At 21.1% G+C, this 9,656-nt stretch overlaps 1 protein-coding gene across 3 annotated transcripts in view; it reads left to right on the top strand.

Moving 5' to 3' along the window:
• LOC117171412 (zinc finger and SCAN domain-containing protein 26-like) overlaps positions 1-9,656 on the top strand; it is a 42,169-nt gene that overhangs the window by 31,237 nt on the left and 1,276 nt on the right. The gene's annotated exons all lie outside the window — the stretch shown is intronic.

Genomic DNA, 9,656 nt, shown 5'->3' with positions numbered 1-9,656 from the left:
CCAAGAATATTAATATTCTACCATAAAAGACTCATTTTTAACTAAATAAATTTGAAAAAAAATAGTTAAATGTTCCAAGAAATAAATCAATTTTTAATAAAAATTAATTTTCAAGAAGAGGCATAAATATTAAAAACAAATAGTTGAATGATGAACAAAATACATTAATTTTTAACAAAACAGTTGGATTTTAAACCAAGAAGATTAATTTTCTACCTAAAAAGATTAATTTTCAACAAAATACATCGATTTTCAACCAAATAGATGAATCTTTAACCAAGACTGTTAACTTTCTACAATAAAAGACTCATTTTTAACAAAATACATAAATTTAGAAAAAAATTAGTTTCATGTTCCACAAAATAAATCAATATTTCAAAGAAATAGTAAAATGTTAAACAAAATACATTAATTTTTAATAAAACAGTTGGATTTTAAACCAAATACCTAAATTTCTAAACAAGAAGAATGATTTTTTGAAAAAGTACGTAATTTTTTAACAAAACTGTTGATTTTTAACAAAATACTGATAATTTTCGACGAGAAAAGACTAATTTTCAAGAAAAGACATAAAAATTTTAAATAAATACTTGAATGTTCAACGAAATAGATGAATTTTCAACCAATACTATTAACTTTCAACCATAAAAGACTCATTTTTAACGTAATTACATAAATTTAGAAACAAATAGTTAAATGTTCCACAAAATAAATAAGTTTTTAATAAAACCGTTGAATTTTCAACAAAATGCATAAATATTTTAAAGAAATAGTAAAATGTTAAACAAAATACGTCAATTTTTAACAAAACAGTTAAATTTTCAAACAAATATTTACATTTTCAACCAGAAAGATGAATTTTCAACCAAGAATGTTAATTTTCTATATAAAAAAAGAATTTTCAACAAAATACATACCTGTTTGATCAAATAGTTGAATTTTCGAAAAAAAATACATCATTTTTTAACAAAACAGTTGAACTTTTAACCAAATACTTAAAATTTTCAACGAAAAAGATTAATTTCCGACCAGAAAAGACTAATTTCAAGAAAAGCTATAAATATTTACAACAAATAGTTGAATTTGAAAAGATTAATTTTTCTACAAAATACTTAAATTTTTTAACAAATAGTTGAATGTTCAACAAATACATCAATTTTCAACCAAATGCTTAAAATTTCAACCAAAAAGATGATTTTTCAATCAAGATGATTAAGTTTCTACCAGAAAAGACTAATTTTTAAAGAAGTACTTAATATTTTAAACAAATAGTTGATTTTTCCACAAAATAAATCAATTTTTAATCAAAAATTTGGATTTTCAACAAAATACTTAAATTTTCAACCATAAAGATGAATTTTCTAATAAGAAGATTAATTTTTTGCCATAAAAGACTAATTTTTAACGAAATACATAAATTTTTTAACAAATCGTTGAATTTTCATCTAAATACTTAAATTTTCGACCATAAAGATGAATTTTCTACCACAAAAGACTAACTTGTAACAAAAATACATACATCTTTTAACATATTGTTTAATCTTAAAGAAAATAGATTAATTTTTAACAAAATACATTAATTTTAAACAAAACAGTCGAACTTTCAACCAAAAAGATCAAGTCTCTATTTATAAAAAATCCTTAACAAAATACATACATGTTTTTTTTTTAAATAGTTAAATTCTCAATAAAAGATGTAATAGTTGATATTTTAACAACAAAGTATTTTTATTTTTAATAAAAAACAGTTTTAATTGAACCAAAAGGGACTACTTTAGAACAATATAGTTGAATCCTCAACCAAAACAGATTCATTTTAAACCAAAAAAGATTTTTTATTAAATAAAGAAAAAAAATTTCATAAAAAATGTTACATTTTCGACCAAACACTCAAGTTTTCAACCAAAAATATGAATTTTTAACCAAGAGGATCAAATTTTCTCCCAAAAAATTAGTCATAAACATCCACCATATACCTAATTTTTTTAACCAAAAAGATGAATTTACAACCAAGGAAATTAATTTTCTATAAAAAGAAATTAGTCAACAACAGAATATATAGATATTTTTTCATTAGTAACCAATTAGCTGAATTTTAAACTAAGAAGATTAATTTCCTACCATAAAAGACAAATTACCAAAAAATTATTTTAATATTTTTTCATTTTTCAAAATTTTTCACTAAATATTTGAATTTTTAATCTACAAAAGATCAATTTTTTATAAAACAGTTTAATTTTTTATCATATATATATATAAATTTTCAACCAAAAATAGAACTTAAATTTGTATTTCAAGAAAATCATTTTCAGTAAAAAAAATGTAGTTATTAATTGAATTTTTAATCAAGAAGACTAATTTTCTATTAAAAATAGAAGTATTTTTAATAAAATACATATATTTTCAAATAAAAATTTAACTTTTTAACCACAAGTGATAAATTTTCAATCAAAAATTGAATAGTTAAATTTTTTTTATTTAAAAAAATAATTTTTAACAAATTACCATGAAAGACGAATTTTCAATAAATTACATAAGTTTTCAACTAAACAGTTTGAAAAATAGATACGATGTTAGTCCCAATTTTATTTGTATAATTTTAATTTGATATTTGTTGTTGCTCAAAATTTGTAACTAAATATTTAAAATTTTAAACTAAAAAAAAATCACTTTTGAACGAAAAAAATTAAGTAGTTAAATTTTTTTTGAAGAAAATAATTTATTTTAAACAAAACAACTTGTTTAAGAGGAAAATATGATACTTTCTTGAATAATTAACATTAAAAGAACTTAATAAATAATAAATAATTGTTTTTTAAACAACATACAATTATTATATGTATATTATGTTAAAATTTCCATTTTTTTTCGTTGTTTTGGGACAAATTACAACAAAAAAACTTTAAATTGTTTGGGGGAAAAAATGTGGCGGGGGAAAAAATCGGGAATTTCAAAATTGCCTGATCACTAGACACCCTGGTTCTAAAAAATTTTCGGCAAGTGTGTATAAATAATCGCGAATTTAACTGATTTCTCGAGTTAATTGGTACTAATAATGCAGAGTTTAATTATTTTTTAAAGATATTTTCGATACTAGTGATTTATTCATACTTGCTGACTTCAGAAAGACTGGAATCAAATAATTTAATTTAACTTAGATTCAAATGATTTTTAGAAATTTTTTAATTTTAATTTTTAGTCTTCTAAATATCAGACTTCACAATATTCCGCTCTTTTTCTTTTTTCTTTTTTAAATAATCCTCCTGAGTTTAGTTATTGTTTTTTTAAATATTTAATTATATTTTTTGTACAGAATACATTTTTTTTTGAAAATTTAACTATTTTGTAAGTCACTTTTTTTGGTTGAAGGTTAATGACTTAAAAAAAAATCAAAATAGTTAAGTTTTTAAATTAAAAAAGACGATTTTTCTACAAAATACTTAAATTTTCCACAAGATAGTTAATTTTTAATCCATAGTTGTATATTCAACCCAAAAAGACGAATTTTTAACAAGAAAAATATATGAATTTTCAACGCAAAATGAAAAGGTTGATATATGAACTAAAAAAGCTTTTTATTTCAAATAAAAATAGTTTTAATTAAACCAAAAAAAAACGAACTTTAACCAAATTTTTGAATTTTTAATCAAAATAGATTAATATTCAACCAAAAGTTACATTTTTAACACAAAAATATAAAACTGCTATTAAGGGATAAATTTTCCAGACAAAAAGAAGAATTTTGATCTAAATAGTTGATTTTTGAAGCCAAGATTACGATTTTTTTACAAACCGGTTGCATTTTCAACCAAAAAGTATAAAATTACAATCAAAACATTAATTTTAAACTAAAAACTAAAAGTTTAAAAAAATATTTTTTTTGGTTTGAAAATTAAACTTTATGGTTGAAAATGCAACTGTTTTTAGTTAAAGTTTATTCACTTTATTTATTCAAACTATTTGATTGTAAATACAATGTTTTGTTTGAGATTTTTTATTTGTTTGGTTAAAAATGAAACTGTTTTTGGTTGAAAATTCATAATTTTTATTTAAAAATTCGATCATGTGGTTTAAAATTCAAATTGGTCTCTTTTGTTTTAAGTTTGAGTGTTCGGTTGCAGCTAAAATGGGTTAATTGAAAGCTAATCCTCATTTTGTTGATTTAAAAATTAATTATTTGGTTGAAAACTCATCCTTGTGGGTTGAAAATTTAACTGTTTTGTTGGACATTCGTTTTTTAAATTAGAAAATTCGTCATTTTGGATTTAAAAATCTTCTTTTTTCGGAGAATAGGGATTTATACCGTTGAAAATTTATTTTTGGTTGAAAAAATAAATGTTTTTGGCTGAAATTTAATCATTTTAATTTGAAAATTAATCATTGTGGGTTGAAAATTCAACGATTTGGTTAATAATTTAACTTTTTTGTTGAAAATTCGTCACTTTTTTTTTAAAGTTGAACTATTTGATTATGAATGCAACTGTTTTCTTTAAAAACTCTTTTTTTCAATTTAACTTCTTTATTTGAAAATTCAATTGGCTGCAAAAAAATATCGTCTTTCTGTTTTTACAAGTTAACTATTTGGTTAAAAATTCAACTATTGTGATGAAAATGTTATTATTTTGCTGAAAATTCAAGTGTTTTCTTAAAAATTCTTTTTTTTTCGGAAAGTCAACTAGTATGTTAACAATTAAAATAATTTGTTGAAAATTTGTCTCCTTTTGTTTACAAATTCGAACATTTTGCTAGAGAATTCAACTATTCGATTGGAAATTAACTTTTTTTCGAAAATTCAATTTTCCAGGTTGAAAATTCAATTTTTTTAAATGAAAATTTTTGAAAAATTCTTCTATTTTCTTAAAATTGAATCTTCTTTCATCGGAAATTCAACTGGTTTGATAAACATGAATGAACTTTTTTGTGAAAAATTAAACTATGATTTAACTAGTCATTTGATAAAAATTTAATTATTTTGTTGAAAATTCACCTATGTTCTCAAAAATGCATATTTTTGTCGAAAATTCATCTGTTTTGCTAAACATTTTTTTATAGGAAATTCATCCTAATGGATACACGTATTCTGTTTAAAAAAAATCAATTTTTGGTTAAAAAAATTTTTTTTGGGACGTTAATCTGTTTTTTTTTTTTTAATTTTTCGTTTCGGTTAAAAATTCAAGTATTCCAACAAAATATTTATCATTTTAACTGAAAATTCATATTTTAGGTTAGAAATAAAATTATTTGTTTGAAATTTAAACTCCTTTGTTAAAACTTAATTATATTGGTTGAAAGTTCATCGTTTTGATTAAAAATGTATTTTTTTTTTGGTTGAAAAACGAACTGTTTTATTGAAAACTTGTTTTTTATTTATATGTATTTTGGTTGAAGATTAATTTTTTTCAACTAATAATTTAATTATTCAATTTTTGGTTTAAAAAATGGTCCTTTTTAGTTGAAAATTAATTTTTTTTTTATAAATTAATCTTCTTGATAGAAAATTATTCTGTTTGGTCAAAAATTCAATTATTCTATTTAAAGATTCATTATTTTAGTTAAAAATTCATCACTTTGTTTGAAAATGTAACTATTTTTTTTAAAGTTATTTTTTTGTGTAGAAAGTAATTTTTTAACTAAAAATTTAACATATTCCAATTGAATATCCCATAATTTTAGTTCAAAAATCAATTCGTCCGTTTGTTTTGTACAAATTATTTGTTTTAAATGAAAATTCAACTAATTTATTTGAAAATTATTATTTTTTTAGTTAAAAATTCATGTATTTTGTCGTAAAAATTAAATCTTTTGTTAGAAAATTAGTCTTCTTGTTTAAAAATTCATCTTTTTCATTGAAAATTCAGTTGTTCCTGTTAAATGTTTATAATTTTAGTTAAAAATTCATCTTTTTAGTTGAAAATTTAACTATTTTGTTGAAAATCCATTTTTTTAAATTAATGTTTTGGACTGAAAGTTTAACTATTCTATTTTTTTGTAATAGATTGATATTTCTTAGTGGAAAATTTAAGTATTTATTTCAAAATTAATTAATTTTACAATTTTTTTCTCTTCTGTGATAGAGTTTTAGGGTGGCCGTTTTAATAAAAGAAAAAAATTCCCGGTTTTCTACCCGGTTCACACACACTTTTCGCTTTCAAATTTAAATGAAATGCAGTTAAACTGCCAAATTAAACAATTTTGAACTTTTATAAATTGTAGAGTTTAAAGATTCAGAGTCAGTTCTAAAAATATAAATTCACGTTATAATTTCCAATGCTCCAAATTGAAGAATCAATCAATGAATTAAAAAATGTTCAGAATTATAATATTTGAAGCAATTTTAAATTCTAATTCCAGCTCAGAATTGGTTACAAATTGAAAATTCCCTATTTAAATCTGAAATTTTAATTCTTTTTGAAATCATTCCCTCTTCAAATCCAGAATTTTAATTCTTTTCGAAAATGTTCCATTTTATCTGATTGAAAGAATTAGTTTTTTTTTGTAAAATTCCCTGTTCCAATTCATAAATTAAATTTTTTCGAAAATACCTCGTTTCAACACAGAACAATAATTTTGTTGGAAAAATTCAATTTTTCATTGATAATTGTTATTCTCCTGGATAAATTCCAATTCCGTTTCAAATAAGAATTTGAATTTTTGTAAAATTTCCTGTTCCAATTCATATTTTAAATTTTTATCGAATATATCCCGTTTCAACTTAGAATTATAATTCACTCTAATAAAAAATTCCCTGTTCCAGCTCGGAATTTATTTGAATTTTAACATTTTTTGTTCCAAGAAAAATTATAATTCTTTTGGATAAATACCGGTTTCAATTCAGAATTGGTTAAAATTTTTAAAAACCCTGTTTCAACTCCGGATTTTGTTCCTTTTCGAATTTCAAATAATTTTTCAAAATAAAAAATCATTTTCAATTTTCCTAGAAATCTTAAAAAATGTGATTATTCTTTTGAAGCCTGTTCAAATTCTTAAAAAACTTCTAAATTTGTTGTTCGAAATCTGCCAAAATCTATATTTGGTTTCAAATTAGGCCGTTGAATATTTGCACCGAAATTTTGGTAATAATAATCCGATTTTTATCGGTACACGTAGACACTTTGTTTAAATTATTTTAAATTTTGAATTTTTTCAAAACTTCAAAATATTTCTTTAACTTACTCGATTTTTTCTAAGAATAATAAGTGTTAAATTGTTATTTATACATAAAAATGCAATAACTTGACTTTCAAATAAAAAATTTTTAAATAGAAAAATTAAAATTGTAATTTTCAAAGTTTAGTTTTTTTTGTTTAGTTTTGAGTATTTTATTTATAATTACTGATTTTAAATCTACAGTCAGATATTTCTAAACATCAAGTAATTGTTCTTTTTCTTAATTGAAAATTTTTTAATTACGTGGTTTAAAAATTGAATATTTTGGACTGAAAATATTTACATAAAATACGTAAAAATAAATATTTTACATAAAAGTTGTTTTTAAATTAAAAATAGTTCATAAAGTTTCAATAGGGCATTTACATTTGTTTAAGACTTTCCAATTGAAACAGTTTAATTTTTAACGTTAAAATCTTGAAATTCTAAAATTGTGAACTGATGCCGAATCGTTTTATACAATCAATTATTATTTATTTTTAAAACTTTAAAGTACTATTTAAATTAAAAAACATTAATTAATTTATATTCACAGTTGATGAACTAACAAATAAAAACGTTTGAAGTTGAGAATTTTGGATAAGAACCATTTTTATTACATCAACTGTAAATAAAATATTTTCAAAATGGATCTGTACTTTAAGTATTAAAAATTGAATAATAATTTATTCGACAAAAAAATCATGAATCCGTTAAAAATTTAAGAACTTTCAGATTTTAATGTTAAAAATTGAACTGTTTCAATTCCAAAGTCTTAGTTATTTAAAAAATTTAAATGTCAGTTTAAACCTCATAAACTAGTTTCAACTTAAAAATAACTTCATAATTATATATTCGTAATTAAAGAATTTCATTCAATTTGAAATATTATTTCAGTCTAAAATATTTCATTTTTAACACAATCAATTTTAAATTTTTATTTAAGACAAGTAAATTGAAACCAAATATTTAAAAGTATACAAACTGAAACTGAATTATTTCACATGGAAAACCTTAAATAGTTAAAATTTCGAAGAACTTTTAAACTCTTAATGTTACAATCTTATTTGTTATTTTCAAAAGAATTTTTATTTGTAAGTGAAATTATTATTTTTGATATACAAATAAAAATATAACACTTATTATTTGTAGAAATAATTGAAGTAATTTGAAGAAATATTTAGAAGTTTTGAAAAGAATCAAGATTAATTTAAAACATTTAAAATTATTTCAAATAATTTAACGAATTATTTGTACCGGCAAAATTCGGATATTTGTACTGAAATTTTTTTGAGATTCCTAGGAAAATTGAAAATGATTTTTCATTTTGAAAAATTATTTTAAGAGAATATTTGACAAGATTTTAAAAGATTTCCAAAATTGTCAAAAAAAATCTGGAAGATTTCAAGGAATTTCTTTTTAATTTGCAGGATTTTCTAAAAATCGCAGGAAAAATTCGATTTTTTAACAAATATTCAGAAGTTCTGAAAAAATTTCAGAAATAATTAAAAATTTTTAAAATGTAAAACAGTTTTTAGATTTTCCAAGATTTTGAAATACAATTTTGAAACTTTTCAAGGATTCTTAAACTATTTAAGATGAAAATAATTTAAGAAGTGTTCAGTTTTAAAACAATTTAATTTTTTAATTATCAATGTTTCTAGCTTAAAATTGCTTGAAATAATATAATTTTAAAAATTTTAGAGTTCATTGATTGATTATTTAAGTGATAGAGCATTGGAAATTATAATCTAGATATATATTTTTTTTCAGAATTGAATCTGAATCTTTGAATTCTACATAATCTATAAAAGTACTTTCATTTTATATATTTTTATTTTTATTGCAAATTTGAGTAAAAAAATTTTTAATTAAAAAACTTTTAATTTCAATTTTAAGGGTTAAAAATTCAAGAGTTTCATTTTTAGTGCTTTAATTTGTAGTTTATAACCGGGAAATGACCGGAAATTTTTATCGTCGCATAAAACGGCCACCCTGATTTTGAAATTCTTTTAATTCAAATGTAGGCTTAAAAATCGAAAATTGAAAAGTTTTTGAAGTGAAAGATTGTTGAATTACGCCTTCCAAACTGAATGATACCATAATTGAAAAAGATCACAATTGAACTAATTATTTAAAAATCTGTTGAAATCAAAGTTGAACGGATTTTTTTTTTTATAAATTTGTAAAATTCCCGGTAATTTCCGATCCAGCGGTTTTGCGGAAAATAGGAATGTGTTACTTTTGTACCTTTTGGTAGAAAAATAAACTGTTTGTTGAATTATTTGTTTCAAAAATTAACTTTTATATTGAAAATTCATCTGTTCGGTTGTAAAAGTCCATTATTTTCTTTAAAAAATGTACTAAAAAATCATCCTATTTTCCCCTCTTTTGATATCATTTTTAGTTGTGAAGTCTGAAATATATAATAAATAATTGATTATAATATTCGCTTTTTTATGACTTTCCCAGGAAGGAGAAAAATACCTCGTTTCAACACAGAACAATAA

This window comes from Belonocnema kinseyi, chromosome 4 (assembly GCF_010883055.1).
Source record: "Belonocnema kinseyi isolate 2016_QV_RU_SX_M_011 chromosome 4, B_treatae_v1, whole genome shotgun sequence".
In the NCBI taxonomy this organism is placed as follows: Eukaryota; Metazoa; Arthropoda; class Insecta; order Hymenoptera; family Cynipidae; genus Belonocnema; species Belonocnema kinseyi.
The sequence above is the reverse complement of the archived record's forward strand: the minus strand, read 5'-3'. Positions and strand labels throughout refer to the sequence as shown.